Source organism: Octopus sinensis, linkage group LG15 (assembly GCF_006345805.1).
Source record: "Octopus sinensis linkage group LG15, ASM634580v1, whole genome shotgun sequence".
Classification (NCBI taxonomy): Eukaryota; Metazoa; Mollusca; class Cephalopoda; order Octopoda; family Octopodidae; genus Octopus; species Octopus sinensis.
The window spans coordinates 30,777,244-30,800,118 of NC_043011.1; positions in this window are offsets into that span (position 1 = coordinate 30,777,244).

Sequence of the window (22,875 nt, forward strand, 5' to 3'; positions counted from 1 at the left end):
CTGCCTCCGTCTTTTGTCTATTTTCATAAAGCTTCCCGTTATATATATATATATATATACATATATACGATGTGCTTCTTTCAGTTTCCGTCAACCAAATCCACTCACAAGGCTTTGGTCGGCCCGAGGCTATAGTAGAAGACACCCGCCCAAGGTGCCACTCAGTGGGACTGAACCTGGAACCATGTGATTAAGAAGGAAGCTACTTACCATACAGCCACTCCTGCGCCTCTCCAATTTTTCTAATCCCTGTAATAGAACTCAGAAGATTGGACCTTCAACCAGGCCTTTCACGACTCCCTTAAAGCCAGGAACTTTTCAGCACCCCGTCATATACACCTTTATATTCTGCCCCGTTTAAAGGAAACCACGTCAACCAGGACTCTCATATGCTCACAAATCAGTCCCGGCTTCTCTTGTAACATGTTTTTTTTTTATGTAGCATACCTTTCATAACATGTTTTCCATGTTTTCCGGGAGCCAGCACATGTCCAAAGACTTTTCTTCATTAAGCAAAGCTACTAATAACAGATTAACTTGTGTCTCTTGAGGTATACTCTTTACTCTTTACTCTTTTACTTGTTTCAGTCATTTGACTGCGGCCATGCTGGAGCACCGCCTTTAATCGAGCAACTCGACCCCAGGACTTATTCTTTTGTAAGCCCAGTACTTATTCTATCGGTCTCTTTTGCTGAACCGCTAAGTGACGGGGACGTAAACACACCAGCATCGGTTGTCAAACAATGCTAGGGGGACAGACACAGACACACAAACATACACGCACACACATATATATATACATATATACGACGGGCTTCTCTCAGTTTCCGTCTACCAAATCCACTCACAAGGCATTGGTCGGCCCGGGGCTATAGCAGAAGACACTTACCCAAGGTGCCACGCAGTGGGACTGAACCCGGAACCATGTGGTTGGTTAGCAAGCTACTTACCACACAGCCACTCCTTGCAAATCTCTGCCTCCATAAGTGTCGTTTCCGTAGGTTGTTTATTTCAAACTGTGTTAATGGTTTTAAAATTTAAATTTTTTTTCTTGTGGGACTGATCACTGCTACCATATTGTGACTAGTTCCGCTCACTGCTACACTGAAGGAAAAAGACATCTTTACAAAATCTAAAATGTCCAAGATCAGTTCATATTTTCTTTCCCCAAGGTAAACAGGGCATACACACTGGACGGCTCAAAAGACTTCTATCGAAATAAAATTAATTCAATAATGAAAGCAGTAGTTTACACATTTTGTGATGGCGTGTTTCATTTGATACCTTTAATGCACAGAAGAGTCGAAAATAATGGTTGTGGAGAAATCCATCTCTCTTTGTCTTTTTTTTCTCCCTTTCTCTATTCCACCCTTCCTCCTCTTCTCTCTTTCTCTCTCTCTCTTTCCTTCTCTCCCTTTCTGGTGTTCAGAATGCAATGTTTTTTTTTCTTCGTTTCTATTTATCATACTAGGCCTTGGTTCGGTCACCTCAATCACACACCCCCACCACCACCACCACTGCTACAGTTGACCACTAACACCCACAATCATGTCGTTAGCCAAGTATCCTTTTACATTTAACTGATTCAAATGTAACGGAACCTGATACCAGGCTACCTTGAAGCGATGAACTAAATAAATAGGTAGGGAAGTGAGCAAGAGGAAGAGGTGGAGGAGGAACAAGACGAGGAGAAGGAAGATGAGGAGGAGGAAGATGATGAGAAGGAGGAAGACGAGGAGGAGGAGGAGGAGGAGGAAGACGACAACGACGACGAGAAAGAAGACGCGGACGAGGAAAAGGAGGAGAAGGACGACGAAGAGGAGGAGGACGTGGAGTAGGGCGACATGGAGGACGACGGCGATGAGGAGGGGGACGACGACGAGGAAGAAAACAAGGACAAGGAGGACGACATGTACGAGGAGGAAGAGGAGGAGGAGGAGTAGGAGGAAAAAGAAGAAGAAGAAGAAGAAGAAGAAGAAGAGGAAGAAGAAGAAGAAGAAGAAGAGAAAAAGAAGAAGAAGAAATGAGAAAAATCAACGAAAATCGAAAAAAAAAGAGTAAAGAAAAGAAGGGGGCGGAATCAGAAGACAAAGAGGTTAAAACAGTGACGTCAGCAACAGTACTAACAGAAACTATGGCATCGATAACTGCAGCAAGAACAAGAATCAGAAATGAGGAAAACTGTAGCAGCACCATCATCAACAGCAGCAGCAGCAGGCAACTCAAATTTGATATTTGATATTTTAAATCTTGGAAAAACAAAATACAAATTCAAACTCATTTATTGTTTCTGTTTACACAGTGAAACGTTTTGGAATTTAGCCTGAAGTAACCTGAAAATCTCTTTCGATGTTTAGTAATTATCTAATGTCATCAGTATCTCTTCTTACACCTGGAAAGTTGTCATCACTTGCTTTCGTCACATTATTATTTGTTAGTCTATCGAATATAGTGAGGGTTTATGGCAAAATAAATATACCTATTTCTTTGCTATCCACAAGAGGCTAAACACAGAGGAGACGAACAAGGACAGACAAACGGATTAAGCCGATTATATCGACCCCAGTGCGTAACTGGTACTTAATTTATCGACCCCGAAAGGATGAAAGGCAAAGTCGACCTAGGCGGAATTTGAACTCAGAACGTAACGGCAGACCAAATGCCGCTTAGCATTTTGCCCGGCGTGCTAACGTTTCTTCCAGCGCACCGCCTTGCTAAATAAATATACCGGTGCGTAACTACTTATTTCTATGCATTAATGCGTTGTTGCTGCGAAATCACAGTCATATGTAGGACCTCGGAGAGAAATATGATAATGTGGAACAAGACAGTTTCAGTTTCCGGGAAGCAGAGTCCATTGGGGACTGCGAGATATATTTTTGTTTAAAAAAAGACATTCACGGGCCTCTCATTGGCTCTTCCCGGCTGAACTTTTCTCTCCCGTAGATCCTGTAACGTGTGTCATTTGAGCAGTTAGGAATAAGAGCATGGCCCCAGTTTAATTGTTAGCAATTCATCAGTTACTCTCAATTCTATTTCTCGAACAACAGCTTAGATTGGGGATTGAACCGCCGACCGGTTGTATTAGTTTACAATTCAATCGATATTCACTCTCTACTCCCCACATCCACAAATCTTTTGATGGTAGAAATTGAGAGCATTTGTGGAGGCGCGTGGCTTTGTGGTTGGGGTGTCAGCATCATGATTGTAAGATTGTGGTTTCGATTCCTGGACCGGGCGACGCGTTGTGTTCTTCAGCAAAACACGTCATTTCACGTTGCTCCAGTTCATTCAGCTGACAAAAATGAGTAACGCTGCAATGGACTGGCGTCCCATCCAGCTGGGGAACACATACGCCATTGAAACCGGGAAACCGGGCCCATGAGCATGGCTAGGCTTTCAAAGGTCGCATTTATTTATTTATTTGAGAGCATTTACGATTATTTACTAAAACAACTAAGATGATGTGGGATGGGGCTTAGATTGCCGTAAATAGCAGAGTCAATTATGTACAATAAGCAAAAAGCAACCGAAGTCACTGAAAAGAATACTAACCAGCGCTAGACTTTACCCACTAACTACTGAGCCAAACGTGACAAAATGTGGACGTTCCAACTGTGGAACATGCCCCCACCTTCTGGAGGGTTCAGAATTCCACTTCAAACAAGGAGAAATATTTAAGATCAAATCAAATTTCACCTGCGCCTCGGCAAATGTAATCTGTCATGACATGCATAGGATGCGGTAAACTCTATATTGGACAAACAGGAATTTCGCTCCGTCAAAGAATCACCATTCACAAAGAGCAAATCCGCCACCCACAATACAGACGGTTAAAGGTGAGTGAACACATAGAAAGATGTGCCAGGAATCGTAATCCCAACTTCCAAATATTTCCCTTTTACCAATGTTCACAGAACACCATAATGCAACAAAGGTTGAATAAAGAGTCATTTTTCATCAACAAATTTCTCCCCCAACTAAATGTGAACACACAACTCAATACAGAACACCACTAACCCTTCAATTTAAACCACTAAACCCTATTCACTTTCTTCATCACTCACATTTCTAATTCCTGAACTACTTACCTCCCTTATACATATAATCCAGAACTACTTACCTCCCTTGCAAATAATCTTTTTTCTCAGGAACTATTAGACCGGACACCGTTTACTAACCGGTGTTATTCAAACGATGAACAGCTAACGCGAAAACCAATTGGTTGATTTCAGTATCTTACCTTATTATTATTATTATTAACTTCTTATAATCATCAATAATAATGACCTTTTTGACTCGTAATACTCTATATGTATATTTTTGTTACTACCTATCATAAATAGTCTTTCTATATCTACAATATGCATTTTCGTTGACTTTTCTTATTTTACCCTTACACTTCCACGTGTATTTTATATTTTTTTCAAAACCTATTTCTACTATATATATATATATATATATATATATAATATATATATATATATATATGTATGTATGTATATATATATATATGTGTGTGTGTGTGTGTATGTGTGTGTGTTTGTGTGTCTGTGTTTGTCCCCCAGCATCGCTTGACAAACGATGTTGGTGTGTTTACATCCCCATAACTTAGCGGTTCTGCAAAAGGGACCGATAGAATAAGTACTAGGCTTACAAAAGAATAAGTCCTGGGGTCGATTTCCTCGACTAAAGGCGGTGCTCCAGCATGGCCGCAGTCAAATGACTGAAACAAGTAAAAGAGTAATGGCTTATAGAAATGGATAAACATCCCAAATCTCGCGTATCCTCTGAAGTAATATATTGATCACATATCATTGATTATTTTAAAAGAAAGTATATTGAATCACATGCATACTAACACTAGATTAATCATTTACTTTCCATGGAGGTGGCATATCTGAACTATTTAATTTCTAAACAATTCTTTCTCTTTTCCTGAACCAATAAATATAGAATTTTGATTCATTCATCACTGCTTCGATATTCCGCCGAGGTCGACTTTGCCTTTCATCCTTTCGGGGTCGATAAATTAAGTACCAGTTACGCACTGGAGTCGATGTAGTCGACTTAATCTCTTTGTCTGTCCTTGTTCGTCCCCTCTATGTTTAGCCCCTTGTGGGCAATAAAGAAATAAGATACTGTGAAGGCTATATTTCGTAGATGAACCCACATTAAAATTTAAATATGTCCGGTGCTAATTCCCATACTACTGATATAAGGGAAATAATTCTAAGTCATTGACTTATATTTCACTTCATTGAATTATTATTTTTGGTTATCTTTTCAATTCTATGTGAATATGTGTGTGCGCGTGTGTGTGCGCGTGCGTGTGTGTATGTACGTGTTTACTGATATAATAGATTAATGAAACATGATGATCTCACTTTTATTGTCAAGGTCATGGTTAAAGTTTATTTTAAGTGAGATAAGTGACGGTTTTCACCCAAGTGTCATTTTGTAGAGCAATAGTTGCGAGTGCCATAGAAGCTATTGGCATATTGATCGACAGTTCAGTTTCGATTCCACATAAGAAGCTTCTTTATTTTTCACAGAAAAACACAAATGTCACAGTTACTACTTTTTTAAAAGTACAATTTCCCTTTACTTTTGTCGCTACTTGCTTCGCGATAGACACAAACATTGTAATTCCTATCTCTGACTCTGTTGGGACTTCAAAGCATCATTCACTCGTTGATGGGTGTTTTCACTGCCTGCCAACAAGGAAGTCTCCTCGCTAGAGTAGAAATAGCAGTCATATCTCCCTCAAATCAAATACCTCTTAAAAACGAACGATACTGGATAATACAGTCATGACTAACCTTGGGATTGCACCTAGAAAGTTACCCTCCCAGGCACAAGTCCGGGCGAGGTTGTTTATGGAAGACCAGCAGTTGCCCATGCATACCGGCCTCCCCTCTCCACGCCACCAGTGTTATCCAAGGGAAAGGCAAAGGCCGATACAGCTTGGTACCTGTGATGTCGCAACTCATTTCTACAGCTGAGTGAACTAGAGCAACGTAAAATAAAGTGGCTTGCTCAAGAGCACAACGCGCAGCCCGGTCCGAGATTCGAACTCACAACCTCACGATCGTAAGCTCGACGCTCTAACCACTGAGCCATGCACCTTCACATACAGTCCTACATACACTAAAACGGCTGATCTGCTACTGAATAAGTTTAGCAATAATATTAATAATAATAATAATAAATTCTTGTTATGAACTGACTTGCAGGGAAATACAAACGTTTTGTATTTGACTCAATTTCTGTTTTATAGAAAATAAATATTTGCTACGTATTTTAGTGTAAAGAAAATCACACAAGGAAACCAATATCTGGATTGGTTTCTAAGCATTGAACGGAAGGGACTTCTGATAGTTCGACATGAGCCCTTCTTTACTGAGGGAATAAGAAGAGAAACACATTTACTAGCAACAAATTTTGAAAAAACAATAGTTCAACAACACGAGTAATGACCCTATCTCGGAAAGATTCAATCGATAAAATTGAATGAATTTGGGCAATGCCTGGGGGTAAATAAGAAAGATGCATTCGACCGTGTAGTCCCTGTTTCACAGAAATCAGTAGCAGTAGAAGACTAGGAAAACTACGAAGATGGGTAAAATGTGTATGTTGGTAAATTTATCCTTTTTATATATAATGATTCTGTTGCTTCTCAGTGTAATTTCAAAATTACGATAAGACATAAAATAGCAACGTCTACCACGGGTCACAATAACCTAAAATACATAGGGGTATTTCTCCTGTGTTAGTGCTAAGCAGTGAAATGAAGAACATTGTCCTCCAGATTGAAGTGTTCGCCACATGGTCACTGGTTACTTTTCAGGATTAAACTGGTGAAAACTTTCCCTGATATAATAGTTTTCAGACAAAAAGCGACGATGGAGATCTAAGAAAATCTGATTGAGAAAAAAAAAAGTTATTCATTTGGTACTCTTTTACTCTTACTTGTTTCAGTCATTTGACTGTGGCCATGCTGGAACACTGCCTTTAGTCGAGCAAATCGACCCCAGGACTTATTCTTTTGGAAGCCTAGTACTTATTCTATCGGTCTCTTTTGCCGAACCGCTAGGCTTTTGGTCAGTCCGAGGTTATAGTAGAAGACGCCTGAGCTACTACAAAGTGAGATTGAACACGGAACAATGTAGTTGGGAAGCAAACTTCTTACCACAAGGCCACACCTGCATTATTCACTTTGAAAAACAAGCTTAAGGGAAATAAAAACTATTCAGTGATTTTCCTGACAGACTTGATCGCAGCAGGAAAAGCCATTTCTGGTTCTACAATTAACTCGGAGCAGTTGCCGGAATGTTTTGTTCTAAAAGCTAATTTTATAATTTAATTTGTAAAGTGGAATTAGTAATGAAGGAAAATATGAAGTATGACTTACACTCGTGGGAAAAACAGTACTTCGCTAAGTATATTACTTCGATATACATCTGTGCTTGCAAATGAAGAAGCTAGTTTAAGAATAGCAACACCTACACACACACGCACGCATACATATACATACACACGCACACATGTATAATATACTCTCTTTTCTCTTTTACTTGTTTCAGTCATTTGACCGGGGCCAAGCTGGAGCACCGCATTTAGTTGAGCAAATTGACCCCAGGACTTATTCTTTGTAAACCTAGTACTTATTCTATCGGTCATCGGTCTCTTTTGCAGAACCGCTAAGTTACGGCGACGTAAATACACCACCATCGGTTGTCAAGCGATGTTGGAAGGACAAGCACAGACACACAAACATATACATACACATACATATATACGACGGGCTTCTTTCAGTTTCCCTCTACCACATCCACTTACAAGGCTTTGGTCGGCCAAAGGCTATACTAGAATACACTTGCCCAAGATGTCACGCAGTGGGAATGAACCGGGAACTATGTTGCTGGTAAGCAAATTACTTACCACACCGCCACTCCTGCGCCTATGTATAATAACCTTTATAAGGCAAAGGTTGTCTGTGACTTTGAAATTTCGACTAGCTCGCCTTCATAACAATGACTACGATTTACTTTATATAGTCTTTACACTAGTAAATCACTAAGGTGTAACGCTCAATTTGGGTTCTACCGCAAACCTAATGAAAGTTTTTCACCTCTAGTTTTTTAAAAATCTCGTAAAAGGCATCAATACAACAATTTCGAATCTAAACTCGAATAAGGATTTTGACTCAGAGACCCCTGTTACAACGAAGCTCTAGCAGCCAGCGGGGATAAAAATCGCATTATCTATGTACCCGGTCTAAACACCCACGAGAGAAAGCTCCACTGTAAAGTCCACTGCTTTATCCCATCGTTCTTACTCAGCATAAAACCTGCTTGATAAGGGTTTTCATTAGATTAGTGAATACTTATTTTACACAGTCCCTATAAATATAGATGATTCTTCAATAAGCATAACTAAAAGTCTCGTTCAGTTGTGCACCTAGTGTGAAAAAGCTATTAGTGAACCCCTCAGAGACTTGCGCTGAGGTACGATGTTCAGGTTGATTAACAAGTAAGTGCCCAGAGAATGGTCAATGCAACACTGAGGTTGTGGTGTACGAAGCAGAGGTGGTGTTGTCGAAGAGCAATAGTAATACCAACGGAGGGCCCTTTTAAGCCCAGGTTAAATAATCAAAGCTCGTCTTTTAGCATCCAACAGAGGTGCAATGTTATAACATTTCCCAGCTTCCAATGCAACCGAAAATTGACGAAACAGCCTAGGCCATATCTGGATGGAAGTACATGTTACAAGCTTTGCTTAACAGAGCAGAGAATCATTCTAAAATTCACCCGGTCGACGTGCCCTCCTGAATTCAAACGTTAAATATTTTGTTACTACTCTTATGATTCGTTATGGTAACGAGATCATCCTCCTTTTCCGACTGAAAAGCAACTTTACTTTCTGTAAAATGTTATATTTTTTCATCACATTTTTTATCCAGCTTTTTATCATTACCGAGCGAACAGAGCGAACAAGGACTGTATATTTATCACCATCATCAATATATATATATATAAATCATTACTATTGCTCCCATTGGAACACAAGGTAAAATCTATAATGAACTCCTCGCCTTTTCAAGAACATGAATTTTTTTATATTTGACTCTATTGAATGTATGTCACAATTATGAACTATTACATCATACTCTTTAAACATATAGCATGGACTCCCTTTATTATATATGATTTTTTTATATTTGACTCTATTGAATGTATGTCACAATTATGAACTATTACATCATACTCTTTAAACATATAGCATGGACTCTCTTTTTTATATCTAAAAAAATTTTTTTGATAAGGTTGTTTATTTCAAGAACCGAAACATGTTAAATTTAAATTTGTCTAATATAGCAGCATTTTCAAACTTCATTTTTTACAAATATATATATATATATATATATATATAATATATATATATATATATATATTGTTGTATTTGGGAAAGGTCATGTTGCCAGTTTAGCCAATGAAAACACACGCACTATATATTTGGTGTTCACTTGCTTCAGCTTCATTTTGTATTAATTGTATTTCGGCCTGAGTTATTTCACCACTCATTTACTCGCTCTCCTATGCTCCGTGCTGTCTCCCCAACGTACGTCCCTCTATACATCTTATAGTTTGTCTGTGGGCTAAATCTACATACAGTACAGTTCCTATCAGTACAAGGGGTTCTAGTACTCTAGAAATAGAAATAGCCATTTTAGGCTATCTGTGGAAGAAAGGACCGAGAAAAAGAGTTGTGGCAAAAGAATTAATGTTGTGGAAGGCCCATGAACTGTCAACGAACGAGTGGCACAAAACTGGTTCAGACGTTTCAAGGAAGGTGGCACCAGCCTCGAAGACAATCCAAGGTCAGGGAAACTTTTTTGTTGTGAAAGATGGGGTTTTGCTTGAAATGGTGGTATAAAAGCCAAGCACAGTATATGTATGTGTATGAGTATATATATATAGGCGCATGGGTGGTTATGTGATAAGGAGCTTGCTCCCCAACCACATGGTTCCAAGTTGATTCCTACTACATGGGCCTTGGGTAAGCGTCTTGTACTATAGCTGCGGGTCGAACAAAATCTTATGAGTGGACTTGGTAGACGGGAAGAGAAAGAACCCGTCGTATGCGTGTGTGTGCATGCGTGTGTGTGCATGCGTGTGTGTGCATGCGTGTGTGTGCATGCGTGTGTGTGCATGCGTGTGTGTATGTGTGTGTGTGTATGTGTGTATGTATGTATGTGTGTCTTTGGGTCTGTGTTTGTCTCCCACCGCCACTTGACAATCGGTGCTGGTGCGTTTACGTTTCTCTAATTTAGCTGTTCGGCAAAAAAAAAGACCGATAGAATAAATACCAGGCTCTAAGAAGATATTGAGATCGATTCATTCGACTAAAGATTTATATATATATAATAATAATAATGTTCGTCCTTCGGTTCGAAGATGACCAACTGACATCATCTGATGGAACTGGCGCCATGAGACCGGAGGTGGCTGGTGAGGCCAATCCGGGCAAGGAAGCCCCTCCCACAGGTGGGGCAGAAGTGGGTAGGGGCCGTGCTACTGGTGCAGGCGACTCTGGCTTTACGAATCTGACGTGTCTGCTCCGCTGACCGAATCCGTCCCTCCTCGGCTGTCCCTGCTCCCACGGTGATTGCGCTGCGCCAGGATGAGCGGTTGGCAGCAAGTGTCTCCCAGGTCTCTGTTCCGATGGAGAAGTCTTTGAGAGAGACCTTGAGACTATCCTTGTAGCGCTTCTTCTGCCCTCCGACTTTGCGCCTGCCCTGGCCGAGTTCACATACATATATACATACATATATATATACATGAATAGCTTTTCTTCTAAATACGTCATGAAAATTTAACGTATTAACGTGATCTTATTTTTATCAATCTGTTCTCCAATATGTATGCAATACAATTCCTTTTGGCACAATAAAGTTCCCGAATTTATTTACATCGATGTTTCCATTCTATCTCCACCTCATCTTCAGGAAATGGGGTGGTTTTGCCTTCTGTGCTTTCCCTTTTAGTCATGGCGCTTTATAATAATACCAATTTCCCCCGCCAGGACTTCACCTTTAGAGCAGTTCTGTTGTATGTCATCGGATTTTCACTTGTAACTTGTGTGTGTTGTATAGTAGTTGTAGCCCTGAGTTGCAATATTATTGCTTCCATAATCAGTGTTGTATTTCTCTCTTTTACTCTTTTACCCTTTTACTTGTTTCATTCATTTGACTGCGGCCATGCTGGAGCACCACCTTTAGTCGAGCAAATCGAACCCAGGACTTATTCTTTGTAAGTCTAGTACTTATTCTATCGGTCTCTTTTGCCGAACCGCTAAGTTACGGGGACGTAAACACACCAGCATCGGTTGTCAAACGATGTTGGGGGGACAAACACAGACACACAAACACATATACACACATACATATATATATATATATATACATATATATGACGGGCTTCTTTCAGCTTCCGTCTACCAAATCCACTCACAAGGCTTTGTTCGGCCCGAGGCTATAGTAGAAGGTGTCACGTAGTGGAACTGAACCCGAAACCATGTGATTGGTAAGCAAGCTACTTACCACACAGGAGTTTCATTTAACTTTTCCCGGCCTAGTTTTGTTTTATGTAGTGTATTGTGCTGCAATTACTCCTTGTTTTAAAAGCATGGCGGACCTCTAACAGCTGGTTGTACTTATCTGCCAAGCGTAACAGTTGGAACCACAAGTTTTGCAACTTCCTCTTTTACAGTCAAATTTGTAAATTACATTGGTCATTCTAACTTTGTTCTCGTGTGTACATGCCTATGATGTATTAGTAAGGAGATTTGTATATACATGTGTACGAATGTGTGTCTGTTTGTCTGTCTGTCTTCTATCGATATATCAATGAAATATGTAAACTTCACTGAGGAAATCTTGTACTTATAAATAATAAATAACCTATACGGTATATATTCCTCAGAGTTAGATATTCCTGTGTCTCTAGTCGTTACAAAAGTAATAAATCAATAATTCACATGTTGGAAATCTGTAAGCAACGATCCTATTTTTCCCCGACTGAGATATAAAATAAATCTAAAAGAAAATGTTCTTTAATAAGTTATTTCCTCATACATATCTCATTTGTCACTGCGATTAACATAATTCGGAGGTGAAAATGAAGTGGAAAACAGAGAATAATATCGCATTACAATTTTATAAACTTGAAATCTCAACAAATGCATTTTATTTTATTACAAATCTCATGTATTATTATTTTCAGCAACTTCTTTTTTAATCTTACCAAGAGATATATTTTTTAATCTTACCAAGAGATATATTTTTTAATCTTACCAAGAGATATATTTTGCAGAATGCCAGATAAGTGAAACGGTGTTATTCTCCCGTATCACGCTATTTGTACGTGATGATCAAGTGGAGCTCTGCATGAACAAAACATTTCTAAATGTGTTATCGGAGAGGAAAATTCCACAAATAGGAAACTGTGTTACGATATTCAGTGTCACGGCTGTCAGAATAGTAAAATAATTGCAGTTTAGATGCCGCCACTCGTACAATTGCCTTTTTGGTATATATTACGATAAGACGTGTCTCTTCCTTTAGATAAGATGGGTGAATAATGTATAAAACAGTCACATGTAAAAACTCCTATTATAGTGACTGCTATTATATCTGATGCAAAAATCGCGTATTCTTACACCAAGCAGTAGATGCTAACCCATTACAAGCCAATGAAGTACTTTGTTTATGGTTGTCAGATCTGCTAGAAATAATCACATTTTAGCATCTGTAAAAAGGGAGTGCAGTTCGGTTTCTATCATACGATGTATCTTGAAAAACAGATAGACTGGCGACGGACTTGATTAATTCCCACATTTGGCCAGCTTACTATAACATATGCAACACTTAATTCTCTTCTTATACTAACGAAAAGAGACAATCAATGAATTTTACATGCACATATAACTGGTGCAGTCGCTGTTGTCGAGTTGCCAGTGTGCTACATTTGAACTCTGCATCTTGCCAACGGCACTCCACATCATGGTCAAGATATTAAGGCGGTGAGCTGGCAGAATCGTTAGCAACCCGGGCGAAATGCTTTGCAGTATTTCGTCCGCCGCTGCGTTCTAAGTTCAAATTCCGCCGAGGTCGACTTTGCCTTTCATCCTTTCGGGGTCGATTAAATAAGTACCAGTTACGCACTGGGGTTGATATAATCGACTTAATCTGTTTGTCTGTCCTTGTTTGTCCTCTCTGTGTTCAGCCCCTTGTGGGTAGTAAAGAAATAGATATTTAACATTCAATTGCTTCATTCGTTTTGCTGTAAACCGATACAATAAATCTATACTAGGAGTACATACGAATCAACCAGAAACCATCTACTTCGATCTCCTAATAATGTCAGACAAATCTTTCTTAAATCACACCATCTTAAATAAAGAAAAACATTCATAATATACACCTAAAAGTTAGGATAGTCATACTTATAACACTTTTGATAATAAATCTGTTGAATCAAGACTGACCTTGGACTGAACAACTAGCCCTGTATTAAACAATTCTGATCGGGTACTTCAGCTGATACATCCCTGATTCATGGTAAGTTACAGCGGTCAACTCTATAACTTTTATAACCTTCACACGGTGATCTACACACGCGATGTACACATGACTTAATCTCAATGACTTCCTCATTGTGAAACATTCACAGTAATGTATATAGAGATAAATTTTGCAAGGCGAAGCAATTCCGTTTCCAATCAAAATTGACGATTTAAGGGCCAGATCTTCAGCAAAATCTTTCAATGAAAACTTACAAGTTGTAGCTGCTTCTGCTTTGTAAAAATATCATTATAAAATGTGAACAAAATATGCATGGTTACCAAAGCATAACTGAACAGGCTAATCTCAGGTTTTCTATGACCATGAGTAAAATTTTGAAAGCATTTTATTCCTTATACAATCGAACAACCAGAAAACTATATATTTTATACGAGACGGCAATTTTCCTAAACATTTTATCTGCAGAATTTCTAGTATTATCAGATCTATTTCTCTGGCAATGCTCCATTCAATACTCAGTCAAGTTATATCTGTGACTTAGAAAGGCTTAATGTTTGTTTGTTTTTTTAGTATGTTTACTAGAAGGTTTTTCTACTGGCACTACGATAGTTGCAATTGTCAACAGTAAAATCAGCCTAATTTAATATTTGCAAATATGTCACAAAGTTTATATGTTTCTTTATTACCCACAAGGGGCTAAACATAGAGGGGACAAAGAAGGACAGACAAACGGATTAAGTCGATTACATCGACCCCAGTGCGTAACTGGTACTTAATTCTATCAACCCCTAAAGGACGAAAGGCAAAGTCGACCTCGGCGGAATTTGAACTCAGAACGTAACGGCAGACGAAATACGGCTACGCATTTCACCCGGCGTGCTAACGGTTCTGCCAGCTCAAAGTTTATATTCAGTAAATACATTCTAAGCAGTTCAGTTCGAGTTTTTAATAAAATTGTATCTAGCTAAAGATCCTGAGTTTGGACTGTCCTGTTTCAATTACTAGTATCTTTCTATAATAAGAATTGCAAACATTTGTAAATATAGACAAATAACTGTTGGTAAAATAAATAAATAAATAAATAAATAGATAAAAATTTTGTGGGGCAAGTGAATGGATGGACAGGGATGGATTGAGTTACATTGGATTTAAGACAAAGGAATGGTGCTAGAAAAGGGAAGGGGAAGATACATATACAGGTTAGAATGTTTAGTGGGAGAAAGGTTGTTTTGCTAGCTAGCTTAGGTCGGGATCGGCGAGCTGGCAGAAACGTTAGCACGCCGGGCGAAATGCTTAGCGGTATTTCGTCTGCTGCTACATTCTGAGTTCAAATTCCGCCGAGGTCGACTTTGCCTTTCATCCTTTCGGGGTCGATAAATTAAGTACCAGTTACGCACTGGGGTCGATGTAATCGACTTAATACCTATGTCTGTCCTTGTTTGTCCCCTCTGTGTTTAGCCCCTTGTGGGTAATAAAGAAATAGGGATGCATATACACATTCGCACGCACACCCGCTTGTACATACATTCACACAAAGGACGTTGACCCACCCGCCCACATGGTCAATTTCGGCCATAGTTCGTATAATTTATAGTTGAAAGACAATCTCACCAGATGTGTGTCGTTATAGTCACCTCAAGACTAGGGCAGCTCGCAGACAGTCTGACTCGCCACACATCTATATCACCGAGGGTGAATCACACACCCTTATACCTATTCATATATACACACATGTACACGTGTGTGTGACTGTGTGTATGTGATGTGTATATTTACATAAGTTCATGTATATAAATATACCCATTTAGTAAACACATATTGCTTGCTAATTATGGTCATCCATAATACATTGCATCAATACAATCCGCTTATTTAGTTCAAACGTAAAATCTGTGCTTTTGTATGGCTCTGAAACATGGAGAGCCACCTGCAGCAACTACAAGAAGATCCAGACCTTCATCAACAAATGTCTCCGGCTGATCCTCCATCTGAAGTGGTTCGACAGAGTGTCAAACACCGACCTGTGGGAAAGGGCCAGCCAGGAGCCCATACATGTTCAGATTAGACGAAGGAGATAGAGATGAATCGGACACACACTGCGGAAAGAACCCCCAAATGTGACACGACAAGCACTTGACTGGAACCCGCAGGGGAAAAGGAAGCGAGAACGCCTGAAGCAGACATGGAAGCGGAACATTTTGGAGGAGCTCAGGGCCATGGGCTGACATGGGAAGTAGCCAAGAAACACGCCAATGACCGCAAAAAGTGGAAAACAACTGCTGAGGCCCTATGCTCCACAAGGAGCAAAAGGTATTACGAAGAAGAAGAAGAAGAAGAAGAAGAAGAGAAGAAGAAGAAGAAGAAGAAGAAGAAGAAGAAGAAGAAGAAGAAGAATGAAATTCGATGATGATTCTGTTCAACTATAGATGCTTTTTGACTGTACCTCCCAATCATCAGTGTCCAACTTCGGTTGCAATACGTGACAGGTACATGGTTGGCCGAAAAGCTGAGATATTAGTCTGTGTATGTGTCTCTTTTGTCGCTTTTCCATGTATGGCCGAGCAGGTTTCTCCATTATATCTCGATCATCCTTCAGCAGTGAAAATGCCTAAGTGAGTGGTTGGCATTGATACCCTCCGACGTTTTGTAATGTATTGATGTTGCCTATCTTCTTTGTATTGGGTTGTCCGGAAAGTTCGTGCCGATTTATAGTAGCTTACCTTTCGACTTATTTTAGAACATGGTTGAGTCCATAAAATAGGAAAGATGGATACGCATTGTGCAACAAAATGGTTCATATTTGGTTGATTAAAAATGTAATGGCAAGTATTTATTGACCTATTTCTTTCCTTTAAAAATCGGCACGAACTTTCCGGACAACCCAATAGTTTTCAGCTAATTTCTTTCAGTTGCTTGTCTTCCTGCATCCCAGGGAGGGTTATACATAAGCGGCCTCCTACGGAGGAGATATGACTCCGATTGGTTGATTACTGTTGATTTCTGTACGCTTTGGATTCAATGAAGCTAATTTTGGTTTGCTAGTGGATATCTGTAGCTATTTTACAACATACACACACACACTTGCACACACATATACACACAAGCATATACACATGAACACATAAACACACACACACACACATTCATGAATCTACACACACAAAGGTACACATACGCACACATACATACACAGATATACATATACATTTCCAGGTGTGTCTTTCCATGAATGATTTTTCAGTCCGCGTGAATGTGCATGTGTGTATATGCGTCTGTATATATATGTGTGTGTGTGTGTGTGTGTGTGTGTGTGTGTGTGTGTGTGTGTGTGTGTGTGCGTGCTTATGCATCTCTGAGTGCATGCGCATGTGTGTATGTGCTGTATGTTTAAAGGTGTATGTGTATACTTTGTTTGTAATGTTATGTCTTATCCCCTCACAGGTTTGTATTACGTGTACATGTATCTATGTAAGTTTACATGTGTATATGTCAGTGTGTGTGTGTGTGTGTGTGTGTGTGTGTGTGTGTACGTGTGTGGTGTGTGTACGTGTGTGTGTGTGTGTATGTGTGTGTGTGTGTGTGTGTGTGTGTGTGTGTGTGTGTGTGCGTGCTTATGCATCTCTGAGTGCATGCGCATGTGTGTATGTGCTGTATGTTTAAAGGTGTATGTGTATACTTTGTTTGTAATGTTATGTCTTATCCCCTCACAGGTTTGTATTACGTGTACATGTATCTATGTAAGTTTACATGTGTATATGTCAGTGTGTGTGTGTGTGTGTGTGTGTGTGTGTGTGTGTGTACGTGTGTGTGTGTGTGTACGTGTGTGTGTGTGTGTACGTGTGTGTGTGCTGGTTGCGTGAACTAGTTGCGTCTAATATTCAAAGAAATCGATGTTTAAAGCTATTAAGAGCTCACTGTAATCATTGTGTAGAATCCTGTAAATCATCTAATCTCTTGTTATCGTAATTAATCAAGGTTTTAAATAAGCTTTAATCCATTGCTAGAGATGTGTGTGTGTGTGTGTGTGTGTGTATGTGTGTGTGTGTGAAATTGTTTACATGGTGCATGCATTCACGCATGTTTGTGCATGTGCGCATCTGTTTGCACATCTCCATAAACAAGTTTGGACGATAGGAAGAACTAACTCTAAACACATCAGCATCAACGAATATGTGTGTGTGTGTGTGTATGTATGTATTTGCGTGTGTGTATGTATTTATGCGTGTGTGTGTGTGTCTGTCTGTCTGTCTGTGTTATAGATAGTTACTGATAGTGACTTCTAAGTTTCGTCAGTAGTAGTTTATTCAGCTCGTTTGAATTAGTCACTTACGGTAAGCCTTTGAAGTCACTGTCAAAAGTTTACAATAACTATTACACTCTGCACATAGACTCAGTCGTTTATTTAGATAGTGTTCGCATCGTTTCTATGTATGTAAAAGCACCTATCTTTAACTTTGTATATGTGTATGTGTGTATCTGTCTGTCTGACCCGTGTAACAAAGTTCACTCTACTAATGGCCTCCAAGGACCATGTTATATAATGTGTTCGCATTTTAGAGTGATTGTTTCAGGAACATTTCGCTATTTACTTGGTGTTCGCATTACATTTCACCTAAAATTTGCTTAACATTTCACCCAAAATTCTGAAACAAATGCCAGACAATATTTATTGTCTGGCTGACAATATTTATTTCTTATCTATTTTTGAATTAATATAGAAATTCATAACATTTAGGCCGCCGAGTTTCTCTCAACCACGAGGTGGTGACTATAATGTCTTTGGGTACAGGTCGGCTCAATTCAGACCTGAACTGAGAGTAAAGGGCAACAAATCTGAGAGGACTGACTTTTACAGGGTGGGCAGTAGAAACAGACCTACTTAACCAAGCAGCTTTTCTCAAAGAACGGTGTACTACATCACTATAACTTATATAATTACTCAAATGATTCTCAAACGATGCACCATCTCAAATTGCGTTACAAATTTTTTAAGATATAATGCAAAGCATAAGAAAATATCTATACTGCCTAATGTATTCTTTTCTTCAAAAAAAATTGCGTAGAATGTGATTTTGAGACAAATAGTAGGTCGAGCGAATACTTAAGGTGCCAACATATTTAAAGTGCATAACAATTTTTTCTTCAATATCCTCTCTGACTGTACCATTTGTAGAAGCTGTTTTGTTTATTGTACTTATGGTTGTTATTGTTGTTGTTCAGCTCTATGTGAGCTCTGATTGAGGACACCTACGGTGAAAGACATTCTGCATTGACTCCCCGCCGTTTTGTATACCTAGTGTGAAATTTTTAAGAAAGTAGCTCGAAAGACGAAGCTATATGGCTTCTATTTCTAGCACTGCGAGTGGTTGCTAGAGTCGTTTGCAGTATCAGAAATATCCTTTGTTGACAGTGAAGGCGGCGAGCTGGCAGAAACGTTAGCACGCCGGTCGGAATGCTTAGCGGTATTTCGGCTGCCTCTACGTTCTGAGTTCAAATTCCGCCGAGGTCGACTTTGCCTTTCATCCTTTCGGGGTCGATAAATTAAGTACCAGTTACGCACTGGGGTCGATGTAATCGACTTAATACCTATGTCTGTCCTTCTTTGTCCGCTCTGTGTTTAGCCCCTTGTGGGTAATAAAGAAATAGGTATTTCGGCTGCCTCTACGTTCTGAGTTCAAATTCCGCCGAGGTCGACTTTGCCTTTCATCCTTTCGGGGTCGATTAAATAAGTACCAGTTATGCACTGGGGTCGATGTAATCGGCTTAATCCGTGTATCTCTCCTTGTTTGTCTCCTCTGTGTTTAGCCCCTTGTGTGGAGTAAAGAAATAGGTATTTCGTCTGCCGTTACGTTCTGAGTTCAAATTCCGCCGAGGTCGACTTTGCCTTTCATCCTTTCGGGGGTCGATAAATTAAGTAGCAGTTACGCACTGGGGTCGATGTAACCGACTTAATCCCTTTGTCTATCCTTGTTTGTCCCCTCTATGTTTAGCCCCTTGTGAGCAATAAAGAAATAAGAAATATCCTTTGTTGACAGTGTTTGAAGCAGTTAGTGCTGGTGTTTGTTATTAGTTATGAAATTATTAGCTCTTAGTATTCTCCGTTCCCAAATCAGTCCTTACCAAGCGGATGTATGATCGAAGGAATTCCAACAGTGACCAACCCGTCTTTTTTAATATCAAGGTGTACAAGGCTTAATGTCTCCCTCCTTTTTCAGAATATGATTTGAACGTCTTCGCTCCTATTTGTAACTATTGTTAAACCACGTCGGAGGGTTTATGCTGTTGGCTGCTGCAGTTTATGGTGACGTAAAATAATAATTGTGGAAACGCGTGGCTTAGTGGTTAGGGTGTCAGCATCATGATCGTAAGATTGTGGTTTCGACTCCTGGACCGGGCGGCGCGTTGTGTTCTTGAGCAAAACACTTCATTTCAGTCCACTCAGCTGGCAAAAAGGAGTAGCGCTGCGATGGACTGGCGTCCCGTCCAGCTGGGGAACACATACGCCATTGAAACCGGGAAACCGGGCCTATGAACCTGGCTAGGCTTTAAAAGGGCGCATTTATTTTTTATTTTAAAATATTAATTAACATTAACGGAAAATAATAGTTAACTGTCGACTTAACGACAATTAACAGTATCAACAACACGGATGCTTTAACTATCAAATATGGCCTCTGGATGTGCCGGGTAATGTGATAATACATCCATCAGTGCACGCAAATTTATCTCTAACAGGTAAGCAGGTGCAACTTCTAAAATTTGCCTTTAGAATTACGAAAGTGTGAAAATTGCTTGTGTCGAGTTCAAGTTTTGAAAATCTGACTACTGATTCATTCTGTTATGGTAATCAAACCGTGACCATCAATTGACAAAAGAAAATTTTTGACAGTCATCTAGCCTGCAGAATTCAGCATACATAACATTCATTTAGCCGGGCCTCAGTGCTACCAAGTTGTTAGGCATGGCTGTGTGGTAAGAAGCTCGCTTCCCAACTACATGGTTCCGGCTTGAATCCCACTGCATGGCACCTTAGGCAAGTGTCTTCTACTAAAGCCTCGGACCGATCATAGCCTTGTGAGTGGATGTGATAGACGGAAACTGAAAGAAACCTGTCGTATGTGTGTGCGTGTGCGTCTTTGTGTCTGAGCCTGTCCCCTCACAACCCTTTGACAATCGGTGTTGGTGTGTTTTCGTCCTCGTGGCCTAGCGTTTCGGCAAAAGGGACCGACAGAATAAGTACCAGGCTTTAAAGAATAAATCCTTGGGTCGAAGTGTTCGACTAAAACCGTTCAAGGCAGTGCTCCAGCATGGCCGCAAGTCAAATTACTGGAATAAGTAATAGATAAAAAATAATACTTGTATCACATGAATGAGTTCAGAATTAAAGAGTTAAAACTGTAACCGCAACCCTTCGGTTGCTTTCGAAATTTGTTGCAGCTGTGCTAATAGTATACGTTGCACAGCCTTATGTCACAACGTAAAGTGGGCAGCGATTACGCAACATAAGTACGAGAAACAAAGAAAGTATTTTGATAATCATCTGTGACCTATGATACCACTTTATTGAAAGTCTCGGAGCAAGGATATAATGATCGATATAAGACTTAATATGTCTAATTGTGTTTACAATGAATAATGAGGTTTTAGTGATGTCTGAGTTAAGCACAATATTTAATGTTTTTTTAATATTATTTTAATATTTTGTATGTTAACCTCGTATTCTGTTTGCTTCTAATTATTTTTATTACATTTTTAATTCTGTTTCTTTGCTGATTTTTCAACATGCATTAATCATCACAATGAGTTTGGTTATAGATTTATTTATAAGTCATATAGGCGCAGGAGTAGCTGTGTGGTAAGTAGCTTGCTTGCCAACCACATGGTTCCGGGTTCAGTCCCTCTGCGAGGCACCTTGGGCAAATGTCTATAGCCTCGGGCCGACCAAAACCTTGTGAGTGGATTTGGTAAAGGGAAACTGAAAGAAGGTCGTCGTATTTATGTATGTATGTATATGTGTGTGTGTGTGTGTGTGTGTGTGTGTACGTGTGTGTGTGTACGTGTGTGTGTGTGTACGTGTGTGTATATGTTTGTGTGTCTGGGTTTGTCCCCCCAACATCGCTTGACAACTGATGCTGGTGTGTTTATGTCCCCGTAACTTAGCGGTTCGGCAAAAGAGACCGATAGAATAAGTACTAGGCTTACAAAGAATAAGTCCTGGGGTTGATTTGCTCGACAAAAAGCGGTGCTCCAGCATGGCCACAGTCAAATGACTGATATGTAACTCATGTAACTTATTGCAAGTTCTTTTTTCTTTATCTTTTATTTTTTACTTGTTTCAATCATTAAACTGCGGCCATGCTGGGGCACCGCCTTGAAGGATTTTAGTCAAAGGAATCGACCAACCCACCCAGTTCCTTTTTTTTTTTTTCTTCAAAGCTTATTCTATCGGTCTCTCTTTTGCCGAACAGTTAACGTACGGAGACGTAAACAGACCAACACCAGTTGCCAAGCGGTTGTGAGGTGGAAGCACAATATTTAAATATTGAAACAAGCAAAAAGATAAATAAACATAGGCGCAGGAGTGGCTGTGTGGTAAGTAGCTTGCTAACCATACACATGGTTCCGGGTTCACTCCCACTGCGTGGCATCTTGGGCAAGTGTCTTCTGCTATAGCCCCGGGCCGACCAATGCCTTGTGAGTGGATTTGGTAGACGGAAACTGAAAGAAGCCTGTCGTATATATGTATATATATATATATATATGTGTATGTGTGTGTGTTTGTGTGTGTGTGTTTGTCCCCCTAGCATTGCTTGACAACCGATGCTGGTGTGTTTACGTCCACGTCACTTAGCGGTTCGGCAAAAGAGACCGATAGAATAAGTACTGGGCTTACAAAGAATAAGTCCCGGGGTCGATTTGCTCGACTAAAGGCGGTGCTCCAGCATGGCCGCAGTCAAATGACTGAAACAAGTAAAAGAGTAAAAGAGAGCAAAAGAGTAAACATCATTGGCGAGAAGAGCTGTCAAAATACCACGTGCGATATAAATGGATAGCTTTGTACAATTTTCTAAAGATGTACTAGATGTCTACTGTTTACCCACATTTTCCTGTTCCGCACTTGTCTCTGAAATTATTTGCATTCTTTTCTGCATTTTTTCCCTTATTATTATTATTATTGTTTTGAAAATTACATTACACCTCGTGTTTTCTTCAACAATTTACTTCAAAGTGTCATGGCTGATAGTCCCTCATAAAAAATTTCTGACCTGTTTCTCAGATCTGCAAAC